At 43.7% G+C, this 20648-nt stretch overlaps 1 protein-coding gene and 1 long non-coding RNA gene across 7 annotated transcripts in view; one reads left to right on the plus strand and one right to left on the minus strand.

Moving 5' to 3' along the window:
• Positions 1-7515: 7515 nt before the first annotated feature.
• Positions 7516-13875, minus strand: LOC129135961 (uncharacterized). The gene is made up of 3 exons (XR_008537126.2): positions 12630-13875; positions 10683-10880; positions 7516-7940 (listed from the first exon to the last, which is right to left on the minus strand). It is a non-coding gene; the product is annotated as an uncharacterized LOC129135961 (long non-coding RNA).
• A 119-nt stretch (positions 13876-13994) lies between these two features.
• Positions 13995-20648, plus strand: part of C9H9orf129 (chromosome 9 C9orf129 homolog) — a 28502-nt gene continuing 21848 nt past the window's right edge. For 4 of the 6 annotated variants that reach the window (XR_010148637.1, XM_016961185.2, XM_063787664.1 and 1 more), the window contains exon 1: positions 14727-14804. The gene's annotated coding sequence lies outside the window, so the exon portion shown is untranslated. Of the gene's footprint in view, positions 14207-14602; positions 14805-20648 lie in introns of those variants that run through there. The other 2 variants (XM_016961184.4, XM_054658280.2) reach the window with 2 other exon arrangements.

Raw genomic sequence — 20648 nt, forward strand, 5'->3', positions numbered from 1 at the left:
CCTTTGACATTAATGATTAATTTATAGAGAAACTGAACTTATTTTATCTTTTGAAATCAGTCCTTACAATCTCACATGCCCACCTCTTCTGTGATACTCCTTGGGCCTTAAGGCATATTATATAGCTTTAATTTCTTGCCCTGTGTCTCAGAAGTGCAGCTTATTTTGATTAGCATCTTCTATAGGTCCTAAAGATGAGGCTCTAATTGCTGTCAGTGTTAAAGATTTAGTAGGACTTCATGTCCTTTTTAGACCCAGAGTCAAAGCCCTGTAATGTATGAATGTGGTAACATTAATTAAAAAAATTTTTTTTGGCTGGGCGTGGTGGCTCATGCCTGTAATCACAGCACTTTGGGAAGCTGAGGCAGGCAGATCACAAGGTCAGGAAATTGAGACCATTCTGGCTAACATGATGAAACCCTGTCTCTACTAAAAAAACCAAAATATTAGCTGGGTATGGTGGCATGCACCTGTAGTCCCAGCTACTCAGGAGGCTGAGGCATAAGAATCACTTGAACCCGGGAGGTGGAGGGAGGTTGCAGTGAGCCGTGATTGTGCCACTGAACTCCAGCCTAGGCAACAGAGCGAGACTCCATCTCAAAATAAATTTTTTTAAAATCTCAGTGTTTATTCCTAAGCAAGCCAAAACTTAATAACAATATGACAGCCTGACCATATAAACATTCTTGTTTGTTTGTTTTTTAATAAATCCTCTTATTGTGACTTACACCGACCGTTCGTGACATTCTTGGACTTTCTAGTTTGTCCTGAACATCCCTCCTTCTTAAACAACCAGTCATTTTATTTTAGGACTAAATTTACCATACAAGATTCTTTCTCATATAAAATTATTTCTCTTTAAGCTTTCTTACTGACCTCCTGACCTCAGGTGATCTGCCCGCCTCGGCCTCCCAAAGTGCTAGGATTACAGGCGTGAGCCACTGCACCTGGCCTATACATAACCTTTAAACAAGATTTGAATTATACAAAACTTGTTCACCTTTTTAAAAGAGACATATCTTTTTTTTTTTTTTTTTTTTAGCAAGAATGCTTTCCTACAATACATATTTTTTGGAAAATACCCAAATAATGAAATTTTGGATTCTAAATTATAACAAGTTTGTCTACAAGTATTTATGACATTACATTTACCTAAATAGAAACAAATAATTATAATTTACTTTAATTGTTTAGCTAGATTACTTATGGAAACTTCAATAGTCATGATTTAAAGTTATGAAACTGCCATTGCAAAATTATAACTGAGACAATGAAAAAAATATAACCTAACTGATTCCATCTTGCTTCTAACCTCCAAGCTGTCCTTGTTCACACCTGGCCTTTGGGAAGAATTTAATTTATAGTTTAGCTTTGAAACAAAGATGTTAACAGTCCTTTTCCTTTCCCAAAACAAACCTCCTTACTGCATGTGGACTAGACTGCCTAAAGCCACAAGATTAGAAGTTATGATAATTTTACTAAATAATTCAAGATGTAACTTTTTTTTTTTTTGAGACAGAGTCTTTCTTGCACTGTTGCCCAAGCTGGAGTGCAGTGGTGCGATCTCGGCTCACTGCAAACTCCACCTCCCGGGTTCATGCCATTCTCCTGCCTCAGCCTCCCAAGTAGCTGGCACTACAGGTGCCTGCCACCACATCTGGCTAATTTTTTGCACTTTTAGTAGAGACGGAGTTTCACCATGTTAGCCAGGATGGTCTCGATCTCCTGACCTCATGATCCACCCGCCTCGGCCTCCCAAAGTGCTGGGATTACAGGCATGAGCCACCACCCCTGGCCCCAAGATGTAGCTATTTTTATTAAACCAATATCAATGTCTTATTTATTAAGGATTACACAAGCAAAGATCATTCTGTCTTGGGCTGGGTTTATAGTTTTGTAACCCCTATGCCAAATTTTGACACCTTTTAGTATTTGGCAGGGATAAGTATGAAATTGCTTGATTAATAAATGCAAACAAAAATGTATGCTGGCAATTCTTAAGATATTTCTTATATTACTTTGCCAATAATTTTAAAGCTAGCTTACTTAATAAATATTTTAATTAAGTTACATAAACTTGAAAAAGCATTTGACTAGTCTTTTCTTTTTTTACTATCTGATTTCAGCACTTTCATTTCATTTTTTAAGCCAATTAACGAGCACTCTTTTATATATTTGTAGTAGTGAAATATTGTGTACACAACACATAAATACATAGACCTATTAGGCATGCCGATAGAAGTACATTTTATAGATTCATAAAAACCTTTTTTTTCCTATCTTAGACTTTCAGATTCTTGATAACCTGTTTCACAACCCTGGGCAGTTGTCAGCTAAATAGCCTTGAAATTGCATATTAAAGGAAGTAACTCAGGTGAAAGTCAAATAGCAAAATTTACATTATAAGGTATGCAGAGTAAAAGTGTGGTGTGCTAAAGGGAAATTAAAACACATTTAATTGCCAATTAAACATAAAATTATAGAAATCATAAGGGCCTTTTAAATACACACACACACACACACACACACAAAGATCCTATAGCTTTTACTTCAGAACTTTTAGCCATGAGATAAATACAAATTCACCAGCTTGCAAAAAGAACTTGTTGGATCTAAATGGTGGTTTTTGTCTTAATAGAAAAATAGCAGCAGATTTAGAGAAGCCAGAAAAGAGAAAAAATAGAGAAAAAGAGGACTTAGAAACTCTATAGTTTGCAGGTTGACCTTAGGGCTCTTTTTCCTTGATGTAAATGTGCACGAAGACCATATTATCCCGATTTTACATAAACTTTCGCAAGTAGAGGTGCCATAAAACCTATGGAATGCTCAAAAGGGGGTCATTCTCCTTGTTTTCTCCTCATTCTTAGATTGTTTCCTGCTTTTTTTTTTCTTAAGAAGAGGAACTGAGCTGTGGCCTAGGGTTTTTGTGTGGTGGATTGGTGTGTGCTGCCTGTGCACAGGACTCCACGGTGTGTCACCACTACATCACTTCCACCATCTTACATGTTTCAGTTTCTCTCTCTAGAGGTCTGTGACCTCAGAGAGGGCTCAAAACAGTGGGTGATCAGTCCTTATGAGCCATTTTTAAAATTAATTTTTGTTGGAGATTTACCTTCAGGATTGTGGCATGTCATGGTGGGGTCAACCTCCTAGACACTCCCACGAGGTCCCCCTTCACCCAGGGGCACCTTTCAGCTGGGAGGAGTAAATGCTGTTTCTCTTTGGAGCTGAGAAAATTCAGTCTCTCATTAACATATAAAAACAACAGTTTAGTTCCTTATGCAAATGCACACAGACAAACCGAATTAAGATTAAATTTGAGAGAAAAAGCAGTAGAGAAGATCCTTTAGAATGCATCTCCAAACTAGAATTAGGATCCTTAAACAACTTCAGACCAGAACAAACAACAACAACAACAAAAAACCCAACAACAATATGATCACTGAACACTCTAATGGTAAGGAGAAATTAAGACCAGCTGTTGTTAATCTTAACTTTAGCCAAGACAAAACTCCAGTTCAGTTACTTACCTAGGGATGGGTCTCAGGCTGAAGACTGCTCTTCACAATCCTAGAAGCAGGGAAAAAATACAAACAAACACGTCTTACCTGTGGAAGCAAGCTCAAACTTCATACAGGAGTTACCTGCCTTCCATCGTTACGGAAGCAGGAAAACCTTGACTTCCTTGTGTGGGAAGCAAGTGAAAACCTTGACTTCCTTGTGTGGGAAGCAAGTAAAACTCCAAAAAAAGAGGAGTTGTACAGCAAAATAAACTTTAGATCTCGACCAAATTTTGGAAGATCAGAGATTCTCTGGAGGCAGTGTTCTCAAACCTCAGCAAATTTTCCTATTGGTTTGAGTCATAAAGTTAGCTCATGCTGATACCAAGCATTGATAGGAGATTTGCCAAAGGTCAGGGTCATCTCCATTCAGAATCCCTCCATGGTTACCAAATGTGAACCCCCAAAATTTGAGACAGGTCTCAATTAATTTAGAAAACGTATTTTACCAAGGTAGAGAACACATGCCCATGACACAGCCTCAGGAAGTCCTGACAACATGTACGCAAGGTAGTCGTGGCACAGCTTGGTTTTATGTATTTTAGGGAGACATGAGACATCAATCAATATATGTAAGAACTACATTGGTTCTGTCCAAAAACACAGGGACAACTTGAAGCAGGGAGAGGGCTTCCAGGTCACAGGTAGGTGAGAGACAAATGATTGCATTCTTTGGAGTTTCTGATAAGCCTTTCTAAAGGAGGCAATCAGAATATGCATCTACCTCAGTGAGCAGAGGGATGACTTTGAATAGCATGGGAGGCAGGTTTGCCCTGAGCAGTTCCCAGCTTGAATTTCTCCTCTAGCTTAGTGATTCTGGGGGCCCAAGATGTTTTCCTTTCACACTAGTATGCTAGATGTTACTAAAAATTAAATCTTTAATCTTTAAATAGTCTGAGAAATAAAGATCTACACTATACAGATTATGCTTTTGCAAAACTTCAGAACATGATCAAGAATTTAGTAAAGGGTTCTTTTTATCATAACACTGATTCAGCTATCTGGTCAAATCACTCATTAATCTTCTAGATAGTCTTTAAGAAAAGGAATATACACGGAATGTTCAATCTTCTTAAGTCAAATCTATACAAAGAGATTAAATCACATCAGAATTTTTAAAAAATAGAGATAGGGTTTCCCTCTGTTGCCCAGGGTGGAGTGCGGTGGTGGGATCACATCTCCCTGTAGCTTTGACCTACCTGGCTCAAGCCATCCTCCCACCTCAGCCTCCTGAGTAGCTGACTACAGGGTTACACCACCACGCTGGACTCACTTCATTTTTTGTAGACACAGGGCCTTGTTATGTTGCTCAGACTTGTCTCAAGCAATCTGCCTGCCTTGGCCTCCCAAAATGTTGGAACAGGTGTGAGCCACCACACCTAGACTAGAAATGTCTTACTTGCAGAAAGGTTCTAAAATGGCTAATCAAAGATATTGCCATACTTTAATTAGTCCAAAAGATGAAAACCTATTCTTTTAAATCAATGGATTGATGTGAGTAAGGATCACCAACCAAACAAGGAAACAACACAGATGGTAAAGCTCAGGTACCTTTTTCTTCGCCCATCCTTGTTAGATCAGCTGCAAGACACTGATGACAAGCTCTGTCATTTTACAAACTTTAGGACAGCCAGCTACAAACTACAACAATTACATATTCCCCAAATTTCCTCTATTTTACTTTCACTGTTTGAGTACAGGATAATGAAATGTCAGTCCTCTTAATCATCCATTTTGCTAATGTAATGTACAAGATATATTCTACAATAAAACTTTACAGCTGCTAATATAAATAGCAGTATTCAGTTTATTCCAACTCTGAAATTAGTTCACTAAGGAAAAAAAAAAGAATCAGGTACAATGTGAATGACTGAAAATCCAGAAATAAATACCATATTCCCAGACATTATCTTACCACTAATCATGATTTTATATTTTATACTATTACTTGAATAAATTTTGCTTTTAGAATTTTGGAATTTAAAAAATTGCATTATTCTGATACCATCAGTTAATTGTTTGCTAACTACTTTTTCTTAAAGGTCAGTGAATTGTAAAAGGCATATTTCACAGAAAATGTAAGATATCATGTGTTGCATTTTAAAATTTAATTTTAGAGTTAGAATTATACTATTTAACTACTTTCTATGCTAGGTAATGTCACAATATACTTAAAAAGAGTTACATATAATACATAGTCACAAAATATAGATTATATGTATAACTACTACCCATGGGTGTGGAAAAAATACCATTCACTCCCAGTATCTTATGCAAAAAAAAGAAATGTTTACTAACCCATTTACAAGGGCACATTTGCAATCTTTCTTCTATTGGCTCAGCCTCTTTTTAATGAATGTCCACAATCACTAAGTGATACTGTGGCAAACTCTACTCTTCCAAGACTCCCTAGAGACAATCAGCATCACATTTTAATTCCAAAGACCATTAAAAAAATGTACATTGCAGGAAAAAATAACTTTCAACAAGAGCCACTTTTTCTGACCTTGTCAACCTGTGAATCAGCTGTTCTTAGAAGCACAGTCATTTAGACACGACACCATTCCTTCAGATGACGCGGTCTTAAGGAATTTAGTAATTATGTGATTTACTAACTTCTGACAAACTGAAAAGGCCTCCTCACCTACTCCTGGAGTCTTCCCAGAATCCAGGCACCCAGTGTAAGAAAACAGGTGTTGAAAGCTCTGCTGTCACTTCTGTAAAAGCAAACTAAGTATGGCCTAAGAAAGACTCTGTACTTCTATATGTGGGTTCTTGTGGACAAACTGTAAGGTAGCTTAACAGGTAGACAAGATTGAAAACCTAATTTAGGAGTCTGTGCCTATAACAATAGCTGAGTCTTGACCATACTTCAACCACTCATGTACTGCTAAGTGTTCAAACTGTGTTCAAATAAGGCAAATGCCAGCCTGTAACCAATCCAGCTGTTTCTCTACCTCATTGCCACTTTCTTTCTTTCTTTTTTATTTTTTTGAGACTGAGTTTTGCTCTTGTTGCCCAGGCTGTAGTGCAACGGCATGATCTCGGCTCACTGCAACCTCTGCCTCATGGGTTCAAGCGATTCTCCTACCTCAGCCTCCTGAGTAGCTGGGACTACAAAAGCCTGCCACCATGCCTGGCTAATTTCTGTATTTTTAGTAGAGACGGGGTTTTACCATGTTGACCAGGATGTCTTGATCTCCTGACCTTGTGATCCACTCGCCTTGGCCAATTATATTTTTAGAAGGCCTGTACACTTGGAAAAGACTATTATAATAATTAGAATAACTTGTCTCATTATTTATTTAGAAATGCTATATTTAAAAGTAGGCTAGGCCAGGCGTGGTGCACTTTGGGAAACCAAGGGGGGTGGATCACCTGAGGTCAGGAGTGGGAGACCAGCCTGACCAACATGGTGAAACCCTGTCTCAACTAAAAATACAAAAATTAGTCAGGCATAGTGGCAGGTGCCTGTAATCCCAGCTACTTGGGATGCTGAAGCAGAAGAATTGCTTGAACCTGGGAGGCAGAGGTTTCAGTGAGCTGAGGTCATGCCATTGCACTTCAGCCTGGGCAACAAGAGTGAAACTCTGCCTCAAAACATAAAAGAATGAAAGTAGGCCAACAATAGGAATTTTGCAGTTGCACAACAGAGAACGTAAATGAATTAACATTCAGTGTCCATAGCATGTTACATACTGTGACTTACCCCATCTACCCTGAAGCATTTACTCCATCCATGTGGTGGCTCAAATAGAGTTCCCGTGTTAATCCCACAATGAACCTCAATAATTCTCACGTCACGGTGGTTGTAAACATTTGTTAACGGAAAAAGAATGCTTTTCCTAAAACAGCTACATAACACTAAGACTACTCAAATTTCTAAATAATCCTTTTACAAGACAGCCTGGCAACTTCCTTTTTTTCATGGGCGTCCGTGTGAAGAGATCACCAAACAGGCTTTGTGTGAGCAACATGGCTGTTTATTTCACCTGGGTGCAGGTGGGCTGAGTCCGAAAAGAGAGTCAGCAAAGGGAGATAAGGGTGGGGCCATTTTACAGGATTTGGGTAGGTAAATTACAGTCAAAGGGGGTTTGTTCTCTGGCAGGCAGGAGTGGGGGTCGCAAGGTGCTCAGTGGGGGTGCTTTTTGAGCCAGGATGAGCCAGGAAAAGGACTTTCACAAGGTAATGTCATCACTTAAGGCAAGGACCGGCCATTTACACTTCTCTTGTGGTGGAATGTCATCAGTTAAGGTGGGGCAGGGCATATTCACTTCTTTTGTGATTCTTCAGTTACTTCAGGCCATCTGGGCGTATACTTGCAAGTCACAGGGGATGCGATGGCTTGGCTTGGGCTCAGAGGCCTGACATTCCTGCCTTCTTATATTAATAAGAAAAATAAAACAAAATAGTGTTGAAGTGTTGGGGTGGTGAAAATTTTTGGGGGGTTATATGGAGAGAGAATGGGCAACGTTTCTCAGGGCTATTTCAAGCGTGATTAGGGGCAGTGTGGGAACCTAGAGTGGGAGAGATTAAGCTGAAGGGAGGTCTTGTGGTAAGGGGTGATATTGTGGGGATGTTAGAAGAAACATTTGTCGTATAGAATGATTGGTGATGGCCTGGATACGGTTTTGGATGAATTGAGAAACTAAATGGAATAACAGAAGGAGAAAAACAGGTATAAAAGGTCTAAGAATTGGGACGACTGAGGACATCTGATTAGAGAGTGCCTAAGGAGATTCAGCATAGTCCTGCCAGCAAAGATTATTTATTTACTTCAAGAGTTAAGAGTGGCAGTTTGGGGATAGCACCAAGAGATATCAGCTGTGATGGCTTGGAAAAACAGTGTAAACCGGCAGTGTAAACAAGAGCAGGGCATGTATGAGTAGTTGAGAATGGTGAATAGGAGTATGACTAGACAGAAGATAATAAGGATGACAAGTATTTTAGGGGGCACAGTCTAAGTTGGTCTGGTGTCTGGAATGAGACTGGGGCCTCTATACGGAGCATCTATACGGAGCTTAAATGGGCTGTACCCCGTAGCATTCCAAGGACAGGCCTGAATTCTGAGAAGGGAAAGTGGTAAAAGTATTGTCCAGTCCTTTTTAAGTTGGTGACTGAGCTTGGTGAGGTGTGTTTTTAAAAGACCTTTAGTCCATTCTACTTTTCTTGAAGACAGAGGACCGTAAGGGATATAAAGGTTTCACTGAATACTAAGAGCCTGAAAAACTGCTTGGCTGATTTGACTAATAAAGGCTCGTCTGTTATCAGACTCTATTGAGGTAGGAAGGCTAAACTGAGGAATTATGTCTGACAGAAGAGAAGAAATGACTGCGGTGGCCTTCTCAGACCCTGTAGGAAAGGCCTCTACCTATCTAGTGAAAGTATCTACCTAGACTAAGAGGTATTTTAGTTATCTGACTCAGGGCATGTTGAGTAAAGCTAATTTGCCAGTCCTGGGTGGGGCAAATCCTCGAGCTTGATGTGTAGGGAAGGAAGGGGGCCTGAATAATTCCTGAGGAGTAATAGAATAGCAGATGGAACACTGAGAAGTTATCTCCTTGAGGATAGATTTCCACGACGGAAAGGAAATGAGAGGTTCTAAGAGGCAGGCTAGTGGCTTGTACTATAGCATAACCTGCCTTTGCTGGTGTGTGGCGATTAGGCCTGGTGGAACCACCGTAAATAAATCAAGCGTGATCAGGGTGAGGAACAGGAAAGAAGGAAATTTGGGGAAATGGGGTGAATGTCAGGTGGATCAGAGAGATACAGTCATGCGGGTCAGGTGTGGTATCAGGAATAATGTGGGAGGCCGGATTGAAGTCTGGGCCAGGAACAACGGTAATTGTGGGAGACTCAACAAAGAGTGAGTATAGCTGAAGGAGCCAGGAAGCAGAAAGTATATGCATCAGGTATGAGGAAGAAAATAGATTTTGGAAGTTATGAGAACTGTAGAGAGTGAGTTGAGCATAGTTTGTGATTTTGAGGGCCTCTAAAAGTATTAATGCAGCGGCAGCCACTGCACGCAGACATGAGGGTGTGGCTAAAACAGTAAGGTCAAGTTGTTCGGACAGAAAGGCTATAGGGTGTGGTCCTGGCTCTTGTGTAAGAATTCTGACCACGCTAACCATGCCTAGGAAGGAAAGGAGTTGTTGTTTTGTAGAAAGTGCTGGGGTTTGAGAGATCAGTAGGACACAATTGGCAGGGAGAGCACGTGTGGTTTTATGAGACTTATGCTGAGATAGGTAACAGATGAGGAAGAAATTTGGGCTTGATTGAAGTAATGGGGGCTGTCTGTGAAGCTTTGCAGCAGTACAGCCTAGGTAATTTGCTGAGCTTGATAGGTGTCAGGCTCAGTCCAAGTGAAAGCGAAGAGACGCTGGGATTAAGGGTGCAAAGGAATAGTAAAGAAAGCATGTTTGAGATCTAGAACAGAATAATGGGTTGTAGAGGCAGGTATTGAGGATAGGAGAGTATATGGGTTTGGCACCATGGGGTGGATAGGCAAAACAATTTGGTTGATAAGGCGCAGATCCTGAACTAACTTGTAAGGCTTGTCTGGTTTTAGGACGGGTAAAATGGGGGAATTGTAAGGAGAGTTTATAGGCTTTAAAAGGCCATGCTGTAGCAGGCAAGTGATAACAGGCTTTAATCTTTTTAAAGCGTGCTGCAGAATGGGATATTGGTGTTGAGTGGGGTAAGGGTGATTAGGTTTTAATGAGATGGTAAGGGGTGCATGATCGGTCGCCAAGGAGGGAGTAGAGGTATCTTATACTTGTGGGTTAAGGTGGGGGGATACAAGAGGAGGACACAAAGGAGGCTTTGGATTGGGAAGAAGGGTGGCAATGAGATATAGCTGTAGTCCAGGAATAGTCAGGGAAGCAGATAATTTAGTTAAAGTGTCTCAGCCTAATAAGGGAACTGGGCAGGTGTGGATAACTAAAAAGGAGTGCTTAAAAGAGTATTGTCTAAGTTGGCACCAGAGTTGGGGAGTTTTGAGAGGTTTAGAAGCCTGGGTGTCAATACCCACAACAGTTATGGAGGCAAGGGAAACGGGCCCTTGAAAAGAAGGTAATGTGGAGTGGGTAGCCTCCGTATTGATTAAGAAGGGGATGGGCTTACCTTCCACTGTAAGAGTTACTGGCAGCTCGGCGTCCGTGATGGTCTAGGGGGCTTCCGAGGCGATCGGGCAGTGTCAGTCTTCAGCCGCTAAGCCGAGAAGATCTGGGAAGGAGTCAGTCAGAGAGCCTTGGGCCAGAGTTCCAGGAGCTCTGGGAGTGGCTGCCAGGTGAGTTGAATAGTCCGATTTTCAGTGGGGTCCTGCACAGATGGGACGTGGCTTAGGAGGAATCCCGGGCTGTGGGCATTCCTTGGCCCAGTGGCCAGATTTCCAGCACGTGTTGCAAGCTCCTGGGGGAGGAGGTTCTGGAGGAACACCTGGCCGCTGCGGTTCAGGCGTTTGGAAGTTCTTGTGTGCTGGAGATGTGGCTGGGGTTTGTCTCACAGTGGAGACAAGGAAGTGCAACTTTTTTCTATTATTGTACACCTTGAAGATGAGGTTAATTAAATCCTGTTGTGGGGTTTGAGGGCCGGAATTTAATTTTTGGAGTTTTATTTAATGTCGGGAGCAGATTGGGTAATAAAATGTATATTGAGAATAAGACGGCCTTTTGACCTTTTAGGGTCTAGGGCTGTAAAGTGTCTCAGGGTTGCTGCCAAACAAGTCATGAACTGGGCTGGATTTTTATATTTGATGAAAAAGAGCCTAAACGCTATCCGATTTGGGATAAAGAAAAAGGAGCATTAACCTTGACTATGCCTTTAGCTCCAGCCACCTTTTTAAGAGTAAATTGCTGGGCAGGAGGGGGAGGGCTAGTCACGGAACGAAACTGTGAGCCAGACCAGCTGTGAGGAGGGGAGGTGATAAAAAGATTATAGGGTGGAGGAGCGGAGGCTGAGGAAGAATTGGGACCTAGCTCGGCCCGGTGAGGAGCAGCCTGGGGAGGAAGGGAGAGGTCAGATGGGTCTGTAGAAAAGGAAGATTAGAAAGACTCAGCGATGCTTGGGGTTGGTACTGAGGGGACAGGCGGGAGGGAAAGAAGGAAGATTTGGGACGAGTTGCACTGGGCACAGAGACTAGGAAGGGACTGATGTGTAAAAGAATGCCTGGACGTCAGGCACCTCAGACCATTTGCCTATTTTACGACAAGAATTATTTAGATCTTGCAGGATGGAAAAATTCAAAGTGCCATTTTCTGGCTATTTGGAACTATTGTCGAGTTTGTATTGGGGTCAAGTGGCATTGCAGAAGAAAATAAGGCATTTAGGTTTTAGGTCAGGTGTGAGTTTAAGAGGTTTTAAGTTTTTGAGAACACAGGCCAAGGGAGTAGAAGGACGAATGGAGGGTGGAAGGTTGCCCATAGTGAAGGAAGCAAGCCTAGAGAAAAGAGAGAGTAGAGAAACGGAGGGAAGGGGTTCGGGGGTTCTTACCTTCCAGAAAAGTGGGAAAAGGGGTTGGGGCGCGGAAATAAGGGATGGGGTGCAGAAATAAGGGGTCGGGGCATGGAAATAAGGGGTTGGGGTACAGAAATAAGGGATTGGGGCACAGAGATAAGAGATCAGGACGCGGAAATAAGGGATTGGGGCACAGAGATACAAGGTTGGGGTACTTGCCCCTCCTCTAGAAAAGTGGGACTTGCCGCTAAGAGTGAAGGAGAAGGGGTTGAGGGGTACTTGCCCCTCTCCCAGAAAAGCGGGACTTGCCGCTAAGGGTGAAGGACCAAGGCAGGCGTCCCTACGTGGTCTGACACCCTTGAAACGTTAGTGTATAATCAGAGAGGTGTCCCTGCAATGATTAAACACTAAGGGAAGGCTGCCTTCCCAGTCTGTGACCGGCGCCGGAGTTTTGGGTCCACGGATAAAACTTGTCTCCTTTGTCTCTACCAGAAAATGAAAGGAATTGAAATTAAGAGAAGGGAGAGATTGAAGTGTGGTGCCAAGATTGAAAGGAGAAAGAGGTTGAGGAATAGTGAGGGAGGTTGGAGAAGAGAGTAAAAAGAGGCCGCTTACCGGATTTGAAATTGGTGAGATGTTTCTTGGGCTGGTCAGTCTGAGGACCTGAGGTCGTAGGTGGATCTTTCTCACGGAGCAAAGAACAGGAGGACAGGGGATTGATCTCCTAAGGGAGGTCCCCCGATCCGAGTCATGGCACCAAATTTCATGTGCGTCCGTGTGAAGAGACCACCAAACAGGCTTTGTGTGAGCAACATGGCTGTTTATTTCACCTGGGTGCAGGTGGGCTGAGTCCGAAAAGAGAGTCAGCAAAGGGAGATAAGGGTGGGGCTGTTTTATAGGATTTGGATAGGTAAAGGAAAATTACAGTCAAAGGGGGTGTCAAAGGGGGTTTGTTCTCTGGCGGGCAGGAGTGGGGGTCCCAAAGTACTCAGTGGGGGGTGCTTTTTGAGCCAGGATGAGCCAGGAAAAGGACTTTCACAAGGTAATGTCATCACTTAAGGCAAGGACCGGCCATTTACACATCTTTTGTGGTGGAATGTCATCAGTTAAGGTGGGGCAGGGCATATTCACTTCTTTTGTGATTCTTCAGTTACTTCAGGCCATCTGGGCGTATACGTGCAAGTCACAGGGGATGCGATGGCTTGGCTTGGGCTCAGAGGCCTGACACTTTTCATACATTAACATGTGGAGCCCATTTTAAAAGCTCTTTAAGAGTGACTGTCGAAACAGCTTCCTAGTTATTCATATGTTTCTTCTTTTTTTTTAAGTTTTCAAATTAGTTTTAGAAAAACTTAAACACTGATGAATTTGGGCCGCTATCAAATCCTTAAGAAGCATTTTTGCCAAATAAGATGGGCAAACGTCCTACATCTGCTAAATCTGACATGAGAGGCCATGTATTTTTGAAAAAAATGAATAAATAACGATTTCTAACAGTCGCTGAGCCTTTTTTTTCTGTTTGTTTTTCTTTTCTTTCTTTCTTTCTTTTTTTTTTTTTTTTTTTTTTTTTTGAGACAGTCTCCCAGGCTGGAGTGCAGTGGCGCAATCTCGGCTCACTGCATCCTCCACCTCCCGGGTTCAAACGATTCTCCTGCCTCAACCTCCTGAGTAGCTGGGACCACGCTCAACTAATTTTTGTATTTTTAGTAGAGAAGGGGTTTCACCATATTGGCCAGGCTAATCTCGAATTCCTGACCTCAAGTGATCCACCTGCCTCGGTCTTCCAAAGTGCTGGAATTACAGGAGTGAAACACCGCACCCGGCCTAGCCTTTTAGTTTAAAATGATTTCAGTGCTATTTTCACACTCTATGTTTGATAATACAATTTTTTTTTGAGGCCGTTAGGCTTAAAGTATATTTCTTAAGAGCCGACCTAGCACATAAAGCCGGCCAGTCTGTACTGCTGATGGACCCTCAGTAGATTTGGGGTGCTGACAGCAAGGGGCAGTTTCAATAAAGAACTTCACTGTGAGGAATGACATCCGAAAGAGATGGTGCTGGAAGGCAGGCGGGAGACCAGGGTGGGAGCAGAAGAGGAAGCCGCCGACGAGGGAAGGAGATGGTGTGGGACGCCGAAAGCGAAGGGCGAGCAGAGGAGCGAGGAGCGGAGCGCAGCGCGGGCGGAACCGGCGGTAAGGGCGTGGGAAAGGCCGTGTTTTCAAATGAGGCGGGCGCCGGGAGAGGCGAGCCCGGCCGGGGGAGCCACGCGCTCTGGTGGGGAAGAGCTGCCTGCAGACTGAAGCCGAGAGGAGGAAGCAGCGGATCTCCAGGCGTCCCTGCAAACTCCCGTTCCCTCCCCGCGCCCCTCGTGGCCCCCAGCCCGTTGGCGGCGGGAAGGCGCAGGATTCCGAGCTCAGAGGCCCGGGCCGCCGGCGCCTCCCCTCCGTGGCTCGAGGGCGGAGGCGGGGACCGGGGTACCTCGCTCGCGCAGCCTGGAGCCCATGCTGGGCTCAGCCCGACCCTGCTTTGGCAGCTGCCCGCCGGGTCTCCAGCGCCGCCGGACCCTCACGCCGCCACCTTCTCTCCAGCCCAGCGCCGCTGCGGCCGCAGCCTCCTGCCGAGCATCTTCCAGATCCCAATCCCTGAGAATCAGTTCTGGGATGTAACAGAGCAAGCGGACATTATTCTGGGATCAGCAAGCCTCGGTCACTGCAGCCACCACACTACGTGGGTAAGTAAAGGCCTCTGGGATCAGCAAGCCTCGGTCACTGCAGCCACCACACTACGTGGGTAAGTAAAGGCCTCTGGGATCAGCATGGACCATGCGGTAATCCAAAGAGGTTGAAATATTAATTCACCATAAAATCTTACAGATTTATTCCCTTGAAACGCGATTTTCTGCAGTCATACAGCCTGAGACAGCTGAGTGCTCTAGCAAAAGGACCAAAGGAGGCAGGTCCTCTAGGGCAGAAAGAGTGAAAACATGAAAGAGACCACATGGCGGCCCACACTGCCCGAGGCCAGGCCTGGCTGACAGCTGGACGGCTGGACCCACCTGGTGGCCCTTCAGTCCTACTGTGGGCAGGAGCAGAGCCCCCGGGGCCTCCTGCAGAGGAGTGGGCTCAGTAGGGGGCAGGGACGGCCTTGGGGGTTGGGGACTGACCAAGCCTGGGGACTGTGACCCCTAAGTGGGGCCCATTATAGAAGCTGGTGATGACTTCCTTATTTTCTCCAGAGATGGTATGATACTCCACAGTGTGGAGGTGCCATATTTAGCCATGTCCCTGCTGTCAGCATCAAGAATATGTTTTTTGCTATTATTATGACTTTTGAACCCAAATGCCCATCAACAATAGACGGGATAAAGACAATGTGGTACATATACACCATGGAATATTATGCAGCCATAACAAGGAATGAGATCAGGTCAGGCATGGTGGCTCACACTTTGGGAGGCCAAGGTGGGAGGATCACTTGAGACCAGGAGTTTAAGACCTGCCTGGCCAACATGGCAAAACCCTGTGTCTACTGAAGACATTATACAAAAATTAGTCTGGATGGCGGCGCACACCTGTAATCCCAGCTACTCGGGAGCCTGAGGCACGAGAATCGCTTGAACCTGGGAGGCAGAGGCTGCAGTGAGCTGAGATTGTGCCAGTGCACTCCAGCCTGAGCGACAGAGCAAGACCCTGTCTTAAAAAAAAAAAAAAAAGAGGAATGAGATCATGGCCTTTGCAGGGACATGGATGGAGCTGGAAGCCATTATCCTCAGCAAACTAACACAGAAACAGAAAACCAAATACTGCATGCTGTAACTTATAAGTGTGAGCTGAACAATGAGAACATGGACACAGGGAGGGGAACAAGACACACTGGGGCCTGTCGAGGGTTGAGGTGAGGGAAGGGAGAGCATCAGGAAAAATAGCTAATGCACGCTGGGCTTAATACCTAGGTGATGGGTTGATAGGTGCAGCAAAACACCATGGCGCATGTTTACCTATGTAACAAACCTGCACGTCCTGCACATGTACCCCAGAACTTAAAAAATAACATTAAAAAAGAATTTTATTTTCACCAGGTATTCAATATTATACTTTTGCCATATTTTACTAATAACTTTAGAATTTTGACATTCCTTAAAAATGTTTTACATTAAATCCTCACTTTGTTCTATAACTTTGCTTACTAGACTTGTCCTTTCCTAGGTTTTTACTAAAGTTTTTTTATGTGTGTGGTTGTTAGGAAAACCTGTTAATGTAACAAAAAATAGAAGGAACAGTAGAATGAGTGGTGGCATACCTACTTCAGGTTACATAAATGGCAACCTGTGCTTGAGATCATTCTTTTATAAAAAAGAGATGCATCAGGCCTAAGTCATGTACAGCTCCCTTGAACATGTTTTTATATTTTCTCACCTCATACCCATGGGATAATTAATAGCATTGCTTTGCTTTTCAATTAAAGGCTGTATTGTACATGCCAGTCTGTGCTTGCTCTTTTTGAGATGTGTCCTTGTTCATCTTTATCAGTTTTGTTGTTGTTGTGTTTGAGACAGAGTCACACTCTGTCGCCCAGGCTGTAGTGCAGTGGCACGATCTTGGCTCACTGCAGCTTCCGCTTCCTGGGTTCAAGTGATTCTCCTGCCTCAGCCTCCTGAGTAGCTGGGATTACAGGCGTGTACGCCTGGCTAATTTTTGTATATTTAGTAGAGACGGGTTTCAGCATGTTGGTCTCGAACTGCTGATCTCAAGTGATCCACCCGTCTCAGCCTCCCAATGTGCTGGGATTACAAGCGTGAGCCACCATGCCCGGCCAGTTTTTATCTTTAAAGCTAACGCAGATGACGTTGATGTTAAGCCCCGGAGGCTGACAGAATAAAGGGCACCAGAGGGAAGTCAGGGCATTACTCCCGTTGAGTAGAAAGGCCACTCATCTTGCCCTTCCGGTCCACAATTCCCAAGTAGAAAATTGGATTCTCCTGCTGGTGCTGGGGGCTTTGCTTTCAGCGTCTGCTCTGTGACCTTTCGCTCCATTTTCAGTGAGTTCGTGGTAGTTAGTGTGAAGTAGGAAGTGACACAGGCTGCCTGATCGTGTGGCTGTTTTGGAAGGTCATTTTTATTTTGAACTTAAAAATCAGATGTTTTGGAAGAACCTACACCCACCTTTGAGCTATTGTCTGATTTAAAAGACTGCAGTGTGTGTCTTCCCAAAGTGGATGCACTTAGGTTTATTAATGTTGTATTTGTTAATGGCGTTTCAATATTTGGTTACAAATGAGGAATGTCAGTTCAGTTTACCAGTGACTTCAAAATAGAGACCTGGTAGAGTTTTCTTTTAGGTTGTGCTTTTCCAAAACCCACAAATGGACAGAAACTAATTTATCTTATTTCATCATAGACTTACAAAACACATTTCAGTGCCTAAATGGGATTTGGGATTTTTGTTTGTTTTTTTGTGTTGCTTTTGTGAGTGTGTGTAGAAACAGTCTTGATGTGTTGCCTGGCCTGGTCTGAACTGCCTCAGCCTCCCAGTGTCGGGATTGTAGTCATGAGCCACCGTAACCAGCCTTGATGAGATGTAATGTTCCTATTCTGCCTTCTTGAACTTTGCTCAGTCAGTACAAGTATTCTGTTCAAACTGATTAATTAAACCCAGGAACTGAATACATTTAGATAAAACTTGCTACTTGAGACTCGGGCACCGGGTGGATTCGAATGATGCCGTATCTCGTGATGTCTACCCTCTCACTATCCACATTCAGGGATGGGAAGGATTTGGGGAGTGAGGAATGTTTATAGAAGTTCAGCCCAGCTCCCTGCTGTAGAATGTTCTTGTATGAGCAGTCCAGCAGTCAGTAAAGCAACCCTTTTCATTGTTGAACTGCTCTCGTTCTTAGAAAGTTCTTGTTTCTGTTGACTTGAAATTTGCTTCCGTGGTTTAATTTTTCCCGCTGTTCCGAATTCTTTCACGTGCCACACAGGACGTGCCTGTTCACTGAGTTCATAATCTTACTTCTCATGGGCCTTGTACTTAGCCTTCTTCAAGCTGATCATGCCTCAGGTTTTGCCTCCTTCTGTCACCAGGCCTCCTCTTCTGGGCGCCGGCCTCTGGCTCTTCCCTTGGGGTCTGGCCAGCACTGCAGGCTCTGGGCCAGCATCAGCTGCCCCGGGGCTCTTAGCTCTTGGGAGTTGCTCCTCCATCCTTTGCCTCCCTGGGCACCGACCTCGTGCCTGGTCTCAGTCCAGGCTCAGCCAGCCAGACCGGCTCTACGGGGCCTCCTCTCCCTACAGGATGGCCAGACGCTGCGCCCTCCCACTGTGCTCCAAGGCCCCACCCTGCTTCTCTGGACACTGGATCTGTAGTGTAACAGGAACAGGTCACATGACAGTTTCCTTTCTATACCTTTTTATCTTCTGTAGACTATTGAGATTTAGTAAGCATGTCCGTTTGCACATGCTTAAAATGGTTGGAAAATTTTGCCTTGTCTATGTTTGCAAGCAATGAAAATTAAAGGTGGTAGGGATTATACTGACTTATTTAATCTTGGGCTCAACATTTTCAAAGCTATATTTTTTGGGTAATATATGAAAATCATACAATGTCTGCCTGTACAGTTTTTTTTTTTTGCCCGTATATATATTTTTTTGAAGACTTACTTTGTACTCTTCTTTGTTTTGTTTAACATAACATTTCAGAATAATATGCCAAGTAATGGATGAGCGTTTGTTAGGTTGGGCTAGGAATGGGGACTGGGGTAAGGCCGACTGTAGTTCTAAGAAGAGGTTCCAGTTTAACACCATTCCTTTAAGAATTATATGTTATTTTAATTCTGAGCAAAAGCCACACAGCTGCATATAGGCATAAGTGAGTCTTTTGAGGAAGTAGGTAACTGAGCTATAAAAAGTCGAGATTGCAGCCAGGTACGGTGGCTTATGCCTGTAATCCCAGCACTTTGGGAGGCCAAGGCAGGCGGATCACCTGAGGTTGGGAGTTCGAGACCAGCCTGACCAACATGGAGAAACCCCATCTCTACTAAAAATACAAAAAGTTAGCTGGGCATGGTGGCGCATGCCTGTAACCCTAGCTAGTCAGGAGGCTGAGGCAGGAGAATCGCTTGAACCCAGGAGGCGGAGGTTGTGGTGAGCCAAGATCACGCCATTGCACTCCAGCCTGGGCAACAAGAGCAAAACTCTGTCTCAAAAAAAAAAAAAAAAAAGTTGAGACCACACAGCTGAGGGACTGCAGTGCGTGTTTCTTTTCTCTTCATTCTGAAAGAACTTTCTACTATTTAAAAACTAATTTTAAAGTTATGAAATATTTCAAAACATAATAAACTTTTTTTGGCCTTTTTTCCTCTTTTTGCTTCTTGTATTCAGTCTGCATACTAATTTAACAAAAGCCCACCTCTCTAGTAAGTGTGAAAGGAAGAGAGTGAGAAACTGGTGGTGTGACCTCCACTCTGGAGCCCCGTGTCCCTTCTGAGAAAGATGCCTCTTGTTGTAGAGAGGACACACAGTGGTTCTGCTCAGCTGCACTTGGGCATGGAGAACAAGAACCGATATAGACGAAGGCCTGAATCTGCAGAGGCAGACCCTGGGTTAGGAGGCACTTCTGCAGCCTTCAGAAAATACAGACGAATTAATTCACTTATTGGACTGCCTTGATAGAATAGTATTCTATACAGAGGATTATTTGAGGTCAATGATTGGAATGTGATTTTAGAAAATATTCTTTCCTTGGAGTTCTTTGGTTTTATGCTGTAATGTAGTTTGTTTGTTTGTTTGTTTGCTTTAGAGGAAAATTGGTGCTTTCAAGGAAGGTTTTAGGATGTAATGGCCAAAAATAGAAAAACAAAAATGATCGTCTGCACTTGAATGCTGCTGCTGCATGAGACTAGCCTTGCATTTTTACTATTACAAAGTTAGGGCTGGGCATGTGGCTCATGCCAGTAATCCCAGCACTTTGGGGGCCGAGGTGGGCAGATCACTTGAGGTCAGGAGTTCGACACCAGCCTGGCCAACATGGTGAAACCCCATCTCTACTAAAAATAAAAAAACAAATAGCTAAGTGGTGGTGCATGGCTGTAGTCCCAGCTACTCGGGAGGCTGAGACAGGAGACTCTCTCGAACCCGGGGGATGGAGGTTGCAGTGAGCCGAGGTCATGCCATTGCACTCCAGCCTGGGCAACAGAGTGAGACTCCATCTCAAAACAAAGTTAGGTATGTGAGGATACTCACAAGACATTATACACTAGACATTTTACATTGATTTAAATTATACTGTTAGAGCTTGAACGACTTTGTAATATTCTTTGGACCAAATCTGGCTATGATTCAGAATCACCTGTGAATGAGTTTTTGAAATAATGGTGACTTCAATCGCATACTTAGAAGTGCAGATCTAGCTGACGTACTCTTTGATTAGGAACAACTCCTTGTGTGGTCTGTGCCATGCATGTGTGTGTGGCACGCATGCCTGTGTGTGTATGTGTGTGTGTGCCGTGCATGCAAGGGTTGGGGTGTGTTTATGTGCACTCCTGTGTGTATCTGCTCCTGTGCATGAGTGAGTGCTTGCTTGTGCACACACATCCCTTAGAGGCATGGATCTGTGGACTTATTGTTCAGTCAGGGACAT

The sequence above is a fragment of the Pan troglodytes genome, chromosome 11 (assembly GCF_028858775.2).
Source record: "Pan troglodytes isolate AG18354 chromosome 11, NHGRI_mPanTro3-v2.0_pri, whole genome shotgun sequence".
Lineage (NCBI taxonomy): Eukaryota > Metazoa > Chordata > Mammalia > Primates > Hominidae > Pan > Pan troglodytes.